Raw genomic sequence first — 10922 nt, forward strand, 5'->3', positions numbered from 1 at the left:
TTTTGCCATTGAATTTTTACATTTTCAGTTTGTTTCCACGCACCAGTATAATTCTGACCCTGTGCTTCTAGAATAGGTCATGGTCGCACATAAAACACAATTTGCATGCATAATGTTACATCAAGTTTTATTTTTTATGAGATGCAAACAATTGGAGCAAAAAAGAGACAAAAATTTAGAGAAAATATTTTATTGATTGTTAAAAGTGAGACCATTTGTCCCAAAATGTGCTGAAACATGTCAGAATGACATGGGCATTTCACATTTTTTAAACTATGATTACCAACTTGTTAAGTTTTTGTTTATTAAGTATCGTTATGGTCTATTGATGTATGAGGTGAAAACTATGAAAGTAGACTTACCAGCAAATCCGTTTCTAGATATATTTCATGACAGCACTGTAGAAGGTTGATTCCCTACCCTAATAGGGACAGAGAACACAAAGAGGTGAAATAGTCCCTCCTCATTGACTGTCCAAAGGATTTTTCTAGTGCCAAAAGAACAACAGACATATGCACAAAAAATCTGTTTGATGTTCCTAGAGTTCTTTTTTGAGAGGACAAATTCAGATTCACTCCAAAGACTCTCAGGAAATTTTTCAAAACCACATTACATGAAGATAAAGTTACTTGAAATTAAATGTTGATGTCAGAAGTGGGATTTGAACCCACGCCTCCAGGGGAGACTGCGACCTGAACGCAGCGCCTTAGACCGCTCTGCCATCCTGACTTCGATATGCAATTGGAACTTAACTCCTTCCATGCTAGTCAGCAGAAATGTTACCATTCCTTGTGATTACAAACTTGTCACACCACCCCAAAAAAGTCAATAAATAACATTTTTTACATTCGTACTTTTCGTCTGCATTAATTTTTAAACCTCCATTTATTTTGTTTGGATATTAGAAATGTTAGATTTCTCACAAATACGGTGATGCACCACATTTCTTCAGAAACTACTGTTTGGCCACACAGCAGGGCTTTGAAAGGAAGAGCCCTATTTGGGTTTTGCAATGCAGATTTTGCAGGAATACCTTGCAGATGAAATTTGCAGAGTACCAAAACAGCAGAAAACCTCCCAAAGTGACCACATTTTAGAAATTATTTTGCACAATGAGTTAATCAACACCTGCAATTACTATTGTCAGCCTATAGGTGTTTTCACTCTGAACCATCCAGCATTGCAAGTATGCCAGTTTAGTGCCCAGCTTTTGCTTGCAGAGGCAAGCAACCCATACATTTTTAAGTGGGCTCTACTCACTGGAGCAATGTCAAATATGTAGATGCTTTGTCTCACCATTAAAGTAGAAACCTCCTATATTTCAAATTAAAGATGACGGACCTGTGTGGAGCTTGTGTTTTTTGCCTTTTTGACGTTGTCCACAGCATATTTTTTAAGGACATTTGTCTCAGTAATGCCTCAGTGTTTCAAAGTCAAACAAGCTGACTATAATCATTCAGCTAGTGTCTGATAAGTGCTGTCTGTTTCAGCTATCAGGTTACCTTTTAATCCTCTTACAGCTAAGTCAATCTGAAATAAAACAAAATAGAGGAAAAATTACTAAAAAACATTCATGTGTTCAAAAGGAAAAAGTTACCGTTTCTCAAATTTTTAACATTTTGTTTTCTGTAGATAGTTAAGATTTTTAGGCCTTTTGATCATGATCAGTCCATGTGCTTTGTTTAATATCTCCTTAAAATGTAAACGGTGAAGAAAAAGCATTTTGCCGAAACCCGGGATTGGACCAGGGACCTTTAGATCTTCAGTCTAACGCTCTCCCAACTGAGCTATTTCAGCCATATCTATACATTTTCTGGGGGGTTTGACACTCTGCAAATGTCAAGTGTCACACCTGGAGGGATATATTATAATTTTTCATTTGACTGATTTTTGAAGCATGATTTCTATTTGAAACGCCTTCCATTTTGCTGTACATATTTAATAACATTCATTAACTATTTGTGAATGAGTAGAAAAAGACAGCAATTTTGCCATTGAATTTTTACATTTTCAGTTTGTCTCCATGCACCAGTATAATTCTGACCCTGTGCTTCTAGAATAGGTCATGGTCACACATAAAACACAATTTGTATGCATAATGTTACATCAAGTTTTATTTTTTATGAGATGCAAACAATTGGAGCAAAAAAGAGACAAAAATTTAGAGAAAATATTTTATTGATTGTTAAAAGTGAGACCATTTGTCCCAAAATGTGCTGAAACATGTCAGAATGACATGGGCATTTCACATTTTTTAAACTATGATTACCAACTTGTTAAGTTTTTGTTTATTAAGTATCATTATGGTCTATTGATGTATGAGGTGAAAACTGTGAAAGTAGACTTACCAGCAAATCCGTTTCTAGATATATTTCATGACAGCACTGTAGAAGGTTGATTCCCTACCCTAATAGGGACAGAGAACACAAAGAGGTGAAATAGTCCCTCCTCATTGACTGTCCAAAGGATTTTTCTAGTGCCAAAAGAACAACAGACATATGCACAAAAAATCTGTTTGATGTTCCTAGAGTTCTTTTTTGAGAGGACAAATTCAGATTCACTCCAAAGACTCTCAGGAAATTTTTCAAAACCACATTACATGAAGATAAAGTTACTTGAAATTAAATGTTGATGTCACAAGTGGGATTTGAACCCACGCCTCCAGGGGAGACTGCGACCTGAACGCTGCGCCTTAGACCACTCGGCCATCCTGACTTCGATATGCAATTGGAACTTAACTCCTTCCATGCTAGTCAGCAGAAATGTTACCATTCCTTGTGATTACAAACTTGTCACACCACCCCAAAAAGTCAATAAATAACATTTTTTATATGCGTACTTTTCGTCTGCATTAATTTTTAAACCTCCATTTATTTTGTTTGGATATTAGAAATGTTAGATTTCTCACAAATACGGTGATGCACCACATTTCTTCAGAAACTACTGTTTGGCCACACAGCAGGGCTTTGAAAGGAAGAGCCCTATTTGGGTTTTGCAATGCAGATTTTGCAGGAATACCTTGCAGATGAAATTTGCAGAGTACCAAAACAGCAGAAAACCTCCCAAAGTGACCACATTTTAGAAATTATTTTGCACAATGAGTTAATCAACACCTGCAATTACTATTGTCAGCCTATAGGTGTTTTCACTCTGAACCATCCAGCATTGCAAGTATGCCAGTTTAGTGCCCAGCTTTTGCTTGCAGAGACAAGCAACCCATACATTTTTAAGTGGGCTCTACTCACTGGAGCAATGTCAAATATGTAGATGCTTTGTCTCACCATTAAAGTAGAAACCTCCTATATTTCAAATTAAAGATGACGGACCTGTGTGGAGCTTGTGTTTTTTGCCTTTTTGACGTTGTCCACAGCATATTTTTTAAGGACATTTGTCTCAGTAATGCCTCAGTGTTTCAAAGTCAAACAAGCTGACTATAATCATTCAGCTAGTGTCTGATAAGTGCTGTCTGTTTCAGCTATCAGGTTACCTTTTAATCCTCTTACAGCTAAGTCAATCTGAAATAAAACAAAATAGAGGAAAAATTACTAAAAAACATTCATGTGTTCAAAAGGAAAAAGTTACCGTTTCTCAAATTTTTAACATTTTGTTTTCTGTAGATAGTTAAGATTTTTAGGCCTTTTGATCATGATCAGTCCATGTGCTTTGTTTAATATCTCCTTAAAATGTAAACGGTGAAGAAAAAGCATTTTGCCGAAACCCGGGATTGGACCAGGGACCTTTAGATCTTCAGTCTAACGCTCTCCCAACTGAGATATTTCAGCCATATCTATACATTTTCTGGGGGGTTTGACACTCTGCAAATGTCAAGTGTCACACCTGGAGGGATATATTATAATTTTTCATTTGACTGTTTTTTGAAGCATGATTTCTATTTGAATCGCCTTCCATTTTGCTGTACATATTTAATAACATTCATTAACTATTTGTGAATGAGTAGAAAAAGACAGCAATTTTGCCATTGAATTTTTACATTTTCAGTTTGTCTCCATGCACCAGTATAATTCTGACCCTGTGCTTCTAGAATACGTCATGGTCACACATAAAAAACAATTTGCATGCATAATGTTACATCAAGTTTTATTTTTTATGAGATGCAAACAATTGGAGCAAAAAAGAGACAAAAATTTAGAGAAAATATTTTATTGATTGTTAAAAGTGAGACCATTTGTCCCAAAATGTGCTGAAACATGTCAGAATGACATGGGCATTTCACATTTTTTAAACTATGATTACCTACTTGTTAAGTTTTTGTTAATTAAGTATCGTTATGGTCTATTGATGTATGAGGTGAAAACTATGAAAGTAGACTTACCAGCAAATCCGTTTCTAGATATATTTCATGACAGCACTGTAGAAGGTTGATTCCCTACCCTAATAGGGACAGAGAACACAAAGAGGTGAAATAGTCCCTCCTCATTGATTGTCCAAAGGATTTTTCTAGTGCCAAAAGAACAACAGACATATGCACAAAAAATCTGTTTGATGTTCCTAGAGTTCTTCTTTGAGAGGACAAATTCAGATTCACTCCAAAGACTCTCAGGAAATTTTTCAAAACCACATTACTAAGTTTTGTTTGACTTCATCTAATCAATAAATGAAGATAAAGTTTCTTGAAATTAAATGTTGATGTCAGAAGTGGGATTTGAACCCACGCCTCCAGGGGAGACTGCGACCTGAACGCTGCGCCTTAGACCACTCGGCCATCCTGACTTCGATATGCAATTGGAACTTAACTCCTTCCATGCTAGTCAGCAGAAATGTTACCATTCCTTGTGATTACAAACTTGTCACACCACCCCAAAAAAGTCAATAAATAACATTTTTTATATGCGTACTTTTCGTCTGCATTAATTTTTAAACCTCCATTTATTTTGTTTGGATATTAGAAATGTTAGATTTCTCACAAATACGGTGATGCACCACATTTCTTCAGAAACTACTGTTTGGCCACACAGCAGGACTTTGAAAGGAAGAGCCCTATTTGGGTTTTGCAATGCAGATTTTGCAGGAATACCTTGCAGATGAAATTTGCAGAGTACCAAAACAGCAGAAAACCTCCCAAAGTGACCACATTTTAGAAATTATTTTGCACAATGAGTTAATCAACACCTGCAATTACTATTGTCAGCCTATAGGTGTTTTCACTCTGAACCATCCAGCATTGCAAGTATGCCAGTTTAGTGCCCAGCTTTTGCTTGCAGAGGCAAGCAACCCATACATTTTTAAGTGGGCTCTACTCACTGGAGCAATGTCAAATATGTAGATGCTTTGTCTCACCATTAAAGTAGAAACCTCCTATATTTCAAATTAAAGATGACGGACCTGTGTGGAGCTTGTGTTTTTTGCCTTTTTGACTTTGTCCACAGCATATTTTTTAAGGACATTTGTCTCAGTAATGCCTCAGTGTTTCAAAGTCAAACAAGCTGACTATAATCATTCAGCTAGTGTCTGATAAGTGCTGTCTGTTTCAGCTATCAGGTTACCTTTTAATCCTCTTACAGCTAAGTCAATCTGAAATAAAACAAAATAGAGGAAAAATTACTAAAAAACATTCATGTGTTCAAAAGGAAAAAGTTACCGTTTCTCAAATTTTTAACATTTTGTTTTCTGTAGATAGTTAAGATTTTTAGGACTTTTGATCATGATCAGTCCATGTGCTTTGTTTAATATCTCCTTAAAATGTAAATGGTGAAGAAAAAGCATTTTGCCGAAACCCGGGACCTTTAGATCTTCAGTCTAACGCTCTCCCAACTGAGCTATTTCGGCCATATCTATACATTTTCTGGGGGGTTTGACACTCTGCAAATGTCAAGTGTCACACCTGGAGGGATATATTATAATTTTTCATTTGACTGTTTTTTGAAGCATGATTTCTATTTGAAATGCCTTCCATTTTGCTGTACATATTTAATAACATTCATTAACTATTTGTGAATGAGTAGAAAAAGACAGCAATTTTGCCATTGAATTTTTACATTTTCAGTTTGTCTCCATGCACCAGTATAATTCTGACCCTGTGCTTCTAGAATAGGTCATGGTCGCACATAAAACACAATTTGCATGCATAATGTTACATCAAGTTTTATTTTTTATGAGATGCAAACAATTGGAGCAAAAAAGAGACAAAAATTTAGAGAAAATATTTTATTGATTGTTAAAAGTGAGACCATTTGTCCCAAAATGTGCTGAAACATGTCAGAATGACATGGGCATTTCACATTTTTTAAACTATGATTACCTACTTGTTAAGTTTTTGTTTATTAAGTATCGTTATGGTCTATTGATGTATGAGGTGAAAACTATGAAAGTAGACTTACCAGCAAATCCGTTTCTAGATATATTTCATGACAGCACTGTAGAAGGTTGATTCCCTACCCTAATAGGCACAGAGAACACAAAGAGGTGAAATAGTCCCTCCTCATTGACTGTCCAAAGGATTTTTCTAGTGCCAAAAGAACAACAGACATATGCACAAAAAATCTGTTTGATGTTCCTAGAGTTCTTTTTTGAGAGGACAAATTCAGATTCACTCCAAAGACTCTCAGGAAATTTTTCAAAACCACATTACTAAGTTTTGTTTGACCTCATCTAATCAATAAATGAAGATAAAGTTTCTTGAAATTAAATGTTGATGTCAGAAGTGGGATCTGAACCCACGCCTCCAGGGGAGACTGCGACCTGAACGCTGTGCCTTTGACCGCTCGGCCTTTGACCGCTCGGCCATCCTGACTTCGATATGCAATTGGAACTTAACTCCTTCCATGCTAGTCAGCAGAAATGTTACCATTCCTTGTGATTACAAACTTGTCACACCACCCCAAAAAAGTCAATAAATAACATTTTTTATATGCGTACTTTTCGTCTGCATTAATTTTTAAACCTCCATTTATTTTGTTTGGATATTAGAAATGTTAGATTTCTCACAAATGCGGTGATGCACCACATTTCTTCAGAAACTACTGTTTGGCCACACAGCAGGGCTTTGAAAGGAAGAGCCCTATTTGGGTTTTGCAATGCAGATTTTGCAGGAATACCTTGCAGATGAAATTTGCAGAGTACCAAAACAGCAGAAAACCTCCCAAAGTGACCACATTTTAGAAATTATTTTGCACAATGAGTTAATCAACACCTGCAATTACTATTGTCAGCCTATAGGTGTTTTCACTCTGAACCATCCAGCATTGCAAGTATGCCAGTTTAGTGCCCAGCTTTTGCTTGCAGAGGCAAGCAACCCATACATTTTTAAGTGGGCTCTACTCACTGGAGCAATGTCAAATATGTAGATGCTTTGTCTCACCATTAAAGTAGAAACCTCCTATATTTCAAATTAAAGATGACGGACCTGTGTGGAGCTTGTGTTTTTTTGCCTTTTTGACTTTGTCCACAGCATATTTTTTAAGGACATTTGTCTCAGTAATGCCTCAGTGTTTCAAAGTCAAACAAGCTGACTATAATCATTCAGCTAGTGTCTGATAAGTGCTGTCTGTTTCAGCTATCAGGTTACCTTTTAATCCTCTTACAGCTAAGTCAATCTGAAATAAAACAAAATAGAGGAAAAATTACTAAAAAACATTCATGTGTTCAAAAGGAAAAAGTTACCGTTTCTCAAATTTTTAACATTTTGTTTTCTGTAGATAGTTAAGATTTTTAGGCCTTTTGATCATTATCAGTCCATGTGCTTTGTTTAATATCTCCTTAAAATGTAAACGGTGAAGAAAAAGCATTTTGCCGAAACCCGGGACCTTTAGATCTTCAGTCTAACGCTCTCCCAAATGAGCTATTTCGGCCATATCTATACATTTTCTGGGGGGTTTGACACTCTGCAAATGTCAAGTGTCACACCTGGAGGGATATATTATAATTTTTCATTTGACTGTTTTTTGAAGCATGATTTCTATTTGAAACGCCTTCCATTTTGCTGTACATATTTAATAACATTCATTAACTATTTGTGAATGAGTAGAAAAAGACAGCAATTTTGCCATTGAATTTTTACATTTTCAGTTTGTCTCCATGCACCAGTATAATTCTGACCCTGTGCTTCTAGAATAGGTCATGGTCGCACATAAAACACAATTTGCATGCATAATGTTACATCAAGTTTTATTTTTTATGAGATGCAAACAATTGGAGCAAAAAAGAGACAAAAATTTAGAGAAAATATTTTATTGATTGTTAAAAGTGAGACCATTTGTCCCAAAATGTGCTGAAACATGTCAGAATGACATGGGCATTTCACATTTTTTAAACTATGATTACCTACTTGTTAAGTTTTTGTTTATTAAGTATCGTTATGGTCTATTGATGTATGAGGTGAAAACTATGAAAGTAGACTTACCAGCAAATCCGTTTCTAGATATATTTCATGACAGCACTGTAGAAGGTTGATTCCCTACCCTAATAGGGACAGAGAACACAAAGAGGTGAAATAGTCCCTCCTCATTGACTGTCCAAAGGATTTTTCTAGTGCCAAAAGAACAACAGACGTATGCACAAAAAATCTGTTTGATGTTCCTAGAGTTCTTTTTTGAGAGGACAAATTCAGATTCACTCCAAAGACTCTCAGGAAATTTTTCAAAACCACATTACATGAAAATAAAGTTACTTGAAATTAAATGTTGATGTCAGAAGTGGGATTTGAACCCACGCCTCCAGGGGAGACTGCGACCTGAACACAGCGCCTTAAACCGCTCGGCCATCCTGACTTCTATATGCAATTGGAACTTAACTCCTTCCATGCTAGTCAGCAGAAATGTTACCATTCCTTGTGATTACAAACTTGTCACACCACCCCAAAAAAGTCAATAAATAACATTTTTTATATGCGTACTTTTCGTCTGCATTAATTTTTAAACCTCCATTTATTTTGTTTGGATATTAGAAATGTTAGATTTCTCACAAATACGGTGATGCACCACATTTCTTCAGAAACTACTGTTTGGCCACACAGCAGGGCTTTGAAAGGAAGAGCCCTATTTGGGTTTTGCAATGCAGATTTTGCAGGAATACCTTGCAGATGAAATTTGCAGAGTACCAAAACAGCAGAAAACCTCCCAAAGTGACCACATTTTAGAAATTATTTTGCACAATGAGTTAATCAACACCTGCAATTACTATTGTCAGCCTATAGGTGTTTTCACTCTGAACCATCCAGCATTGCAAGTATGCCAGTTTAGTGCCCAGCTTTTGCTTGCAGAGGCAAGCAACCCATACATTTTTAAGTGGGCTCTACTCACTGGAGCAATGTCAAATATGTAGATGCTTTGTCTCACCATTAAAGTAGAAACCTCCTATATTTCAAATTAAAGATGACGGACCTGTGTGGAGCTTGTGTTTTTTGCCTTTTTGACTTTGTCCACAGCATATTTTTTAAGGACATTTGTCTCAGTAATGCCTCAGTGTTTCAAAGTCAAACAAGCTGACTATAATCATTCAGCTAGTGTCTGATAAGTGCTGTCTGTTTCAGCTATCAGGTTACCTTTTAATCCTCTTACAGCTAAGTCAATCTGAAATAAAACAAAATAGAGGAAAAATTACTAAAAAACATTCATGTGTTCAAAAGGAAAAAGTTACCGTTTCTCAAATTTTTAACATTTTGTTTTCTGTAGATAGTTAAGATTTTTAGGACTTTTGATCATGATCAGTCCATGTGCTTTGTTTAATATCTCCTTAAAATGTAAATGGTGAAGAAAAAGCATTTTGCCGAAACCCGGGACCTTTAGATCTTCAGTCTAACGCTCTCCCAACTGAGCTATTTCGGCCATATCTATACATTTTCTGGGGGGTTTGACACTCTGCAAATGTCAAGTGTCACACCTGGAGGGATATATTATAATTTTTCATTTGACTGTTTTTTGAAGCATGATTTCTATTTGAAATGCCTTCCATTTTGCTGTACATATTTAATAACATTCATTAACTATTTGTGAATGAGTAGAAAAAGACAGCAATTTTGCCATTGAATTTTTACATTTTCAGTTTGTCTCCATGCACCAGTATAATTCTGACCCTGTGCTTCTAGAATAGGTCATGGTCGCACATAAAACACAATTTGCATGCATAATGTTACATCAAGTTTTATTTTTTATGAGATGCAAACAATTGGAGCAAAAAAGAGACAAAAATTTAGAGAAAATATTTTATTGATTGTTAAAAGTGAGACCATTTGTCCCAAAATGTGCTGAAACATGTCAGAATGACATGGGCATTTCACATTTTTTAAACTATGATTACCTACTTGTTAAGTTTTTGTTTATTAAGTATCGTTATGGTCTATTGATGTATGAGGTGAAAACTATGAAAGTAGACTTACCAGCAAATCCGTTTCTAGATATATTTCATGACAGCACTGTAGAAGGTTGATTCCCTACCCTAATAGGCACAGAGAACACAAAGAGGTGAAATAGTCCCTCCTCATTGACTGTCCAAAGGATTTTTCTAGTGCCAAAAGAACAACAGACATATGCACAAAAAATCTGTTTGATGTTCCTAGAGTTCTTTTTTGAGAGGACAAATTCAGATTCACTCCAAAGACTCTCAGGAAATTTTTCAAAACCACATTACTAAGTTTTGTTTGACCTCATCTAATCAATAAATGAAGATAAAGTTTCTTGAAATTAAATGTTGATGTCAGAAGTGGGATCTGAACCCACGCCTCCAGGGGAGACTGCGACCTGAACGCTGTGCCTTTGACCGCTCGGCCTTTGACCGCTCGGCCATCCTGACTTCGATATGCAATTGGAACTTAACTCCTTCCATGCTAGTCAGCAGAAATGTTACCATTCCTTGTGATTACAAACTTGTCACACCACCCCAAAAAAGTCAATAAATAACATTTTTTATATGCGTACTTTTCGTCTGCATTAATTTTTAAACCTCCATTTATTTTGTTTGGATATTAG

The 10922-nt window shown here is 35.9% G+C and overlaps 3 non-coding genes across 3 annotated transcripts; all 3 read right to left on the reverse strand.

The window, feature by feature from the left end:
* Nucleotides 1–646: 646 nt before the first annotated feature.
* Nucleotides 647–729, reverse strand: TRNAL-CAG (transfer RNA leucine (anticodon CAG)). The gene has a single exon. It is a non-coding gene; the product is annotated as a tRNA-Leu (tRNA).
* Nucleotides 730–4648: 3919 nt separating this feature from the next.
* Nucleotides 4649–4731, reverse strand: TRNAL-CAG (transfer RNA leucine (anticodon CAG)). The gene has a single exon. It is a non-coding gene; the product is annotated as a tRNA-Leu (tRNA).
* A 3912-nt stretch (nucleotides 4732–8643) lies between these two features.
* TRNAL-CAG (transfer RNA leucine (anticodon CAG)) lies at nucleotides 8644–8726 on the reverse strand. The gene has a single exon. It is a non-coding gene; the product is annotated as a tRNA-Leu (tRNA).
* Between the last annotated feature and the right edge of the window lie 2196 nt (nucleotides 8727–10922).

This window comes from Dendrobates tinctorius, unplaced genomic scaffold, assembly GCF_039654945.1.
Source record: "Dendrobates tinctorius isolate UK_male_01 unplaced genomic scaffold, ASM3965494v1 ptg000184l, whole genome shotgun sequence".
In the NCBI taxonomy this organism is placed as follows: Eukaryota; Metazoa; Chordata; class Amphibia; order Anura; family Dendrobatidae; genus Dendrobates; species Dendrobates tinctorius.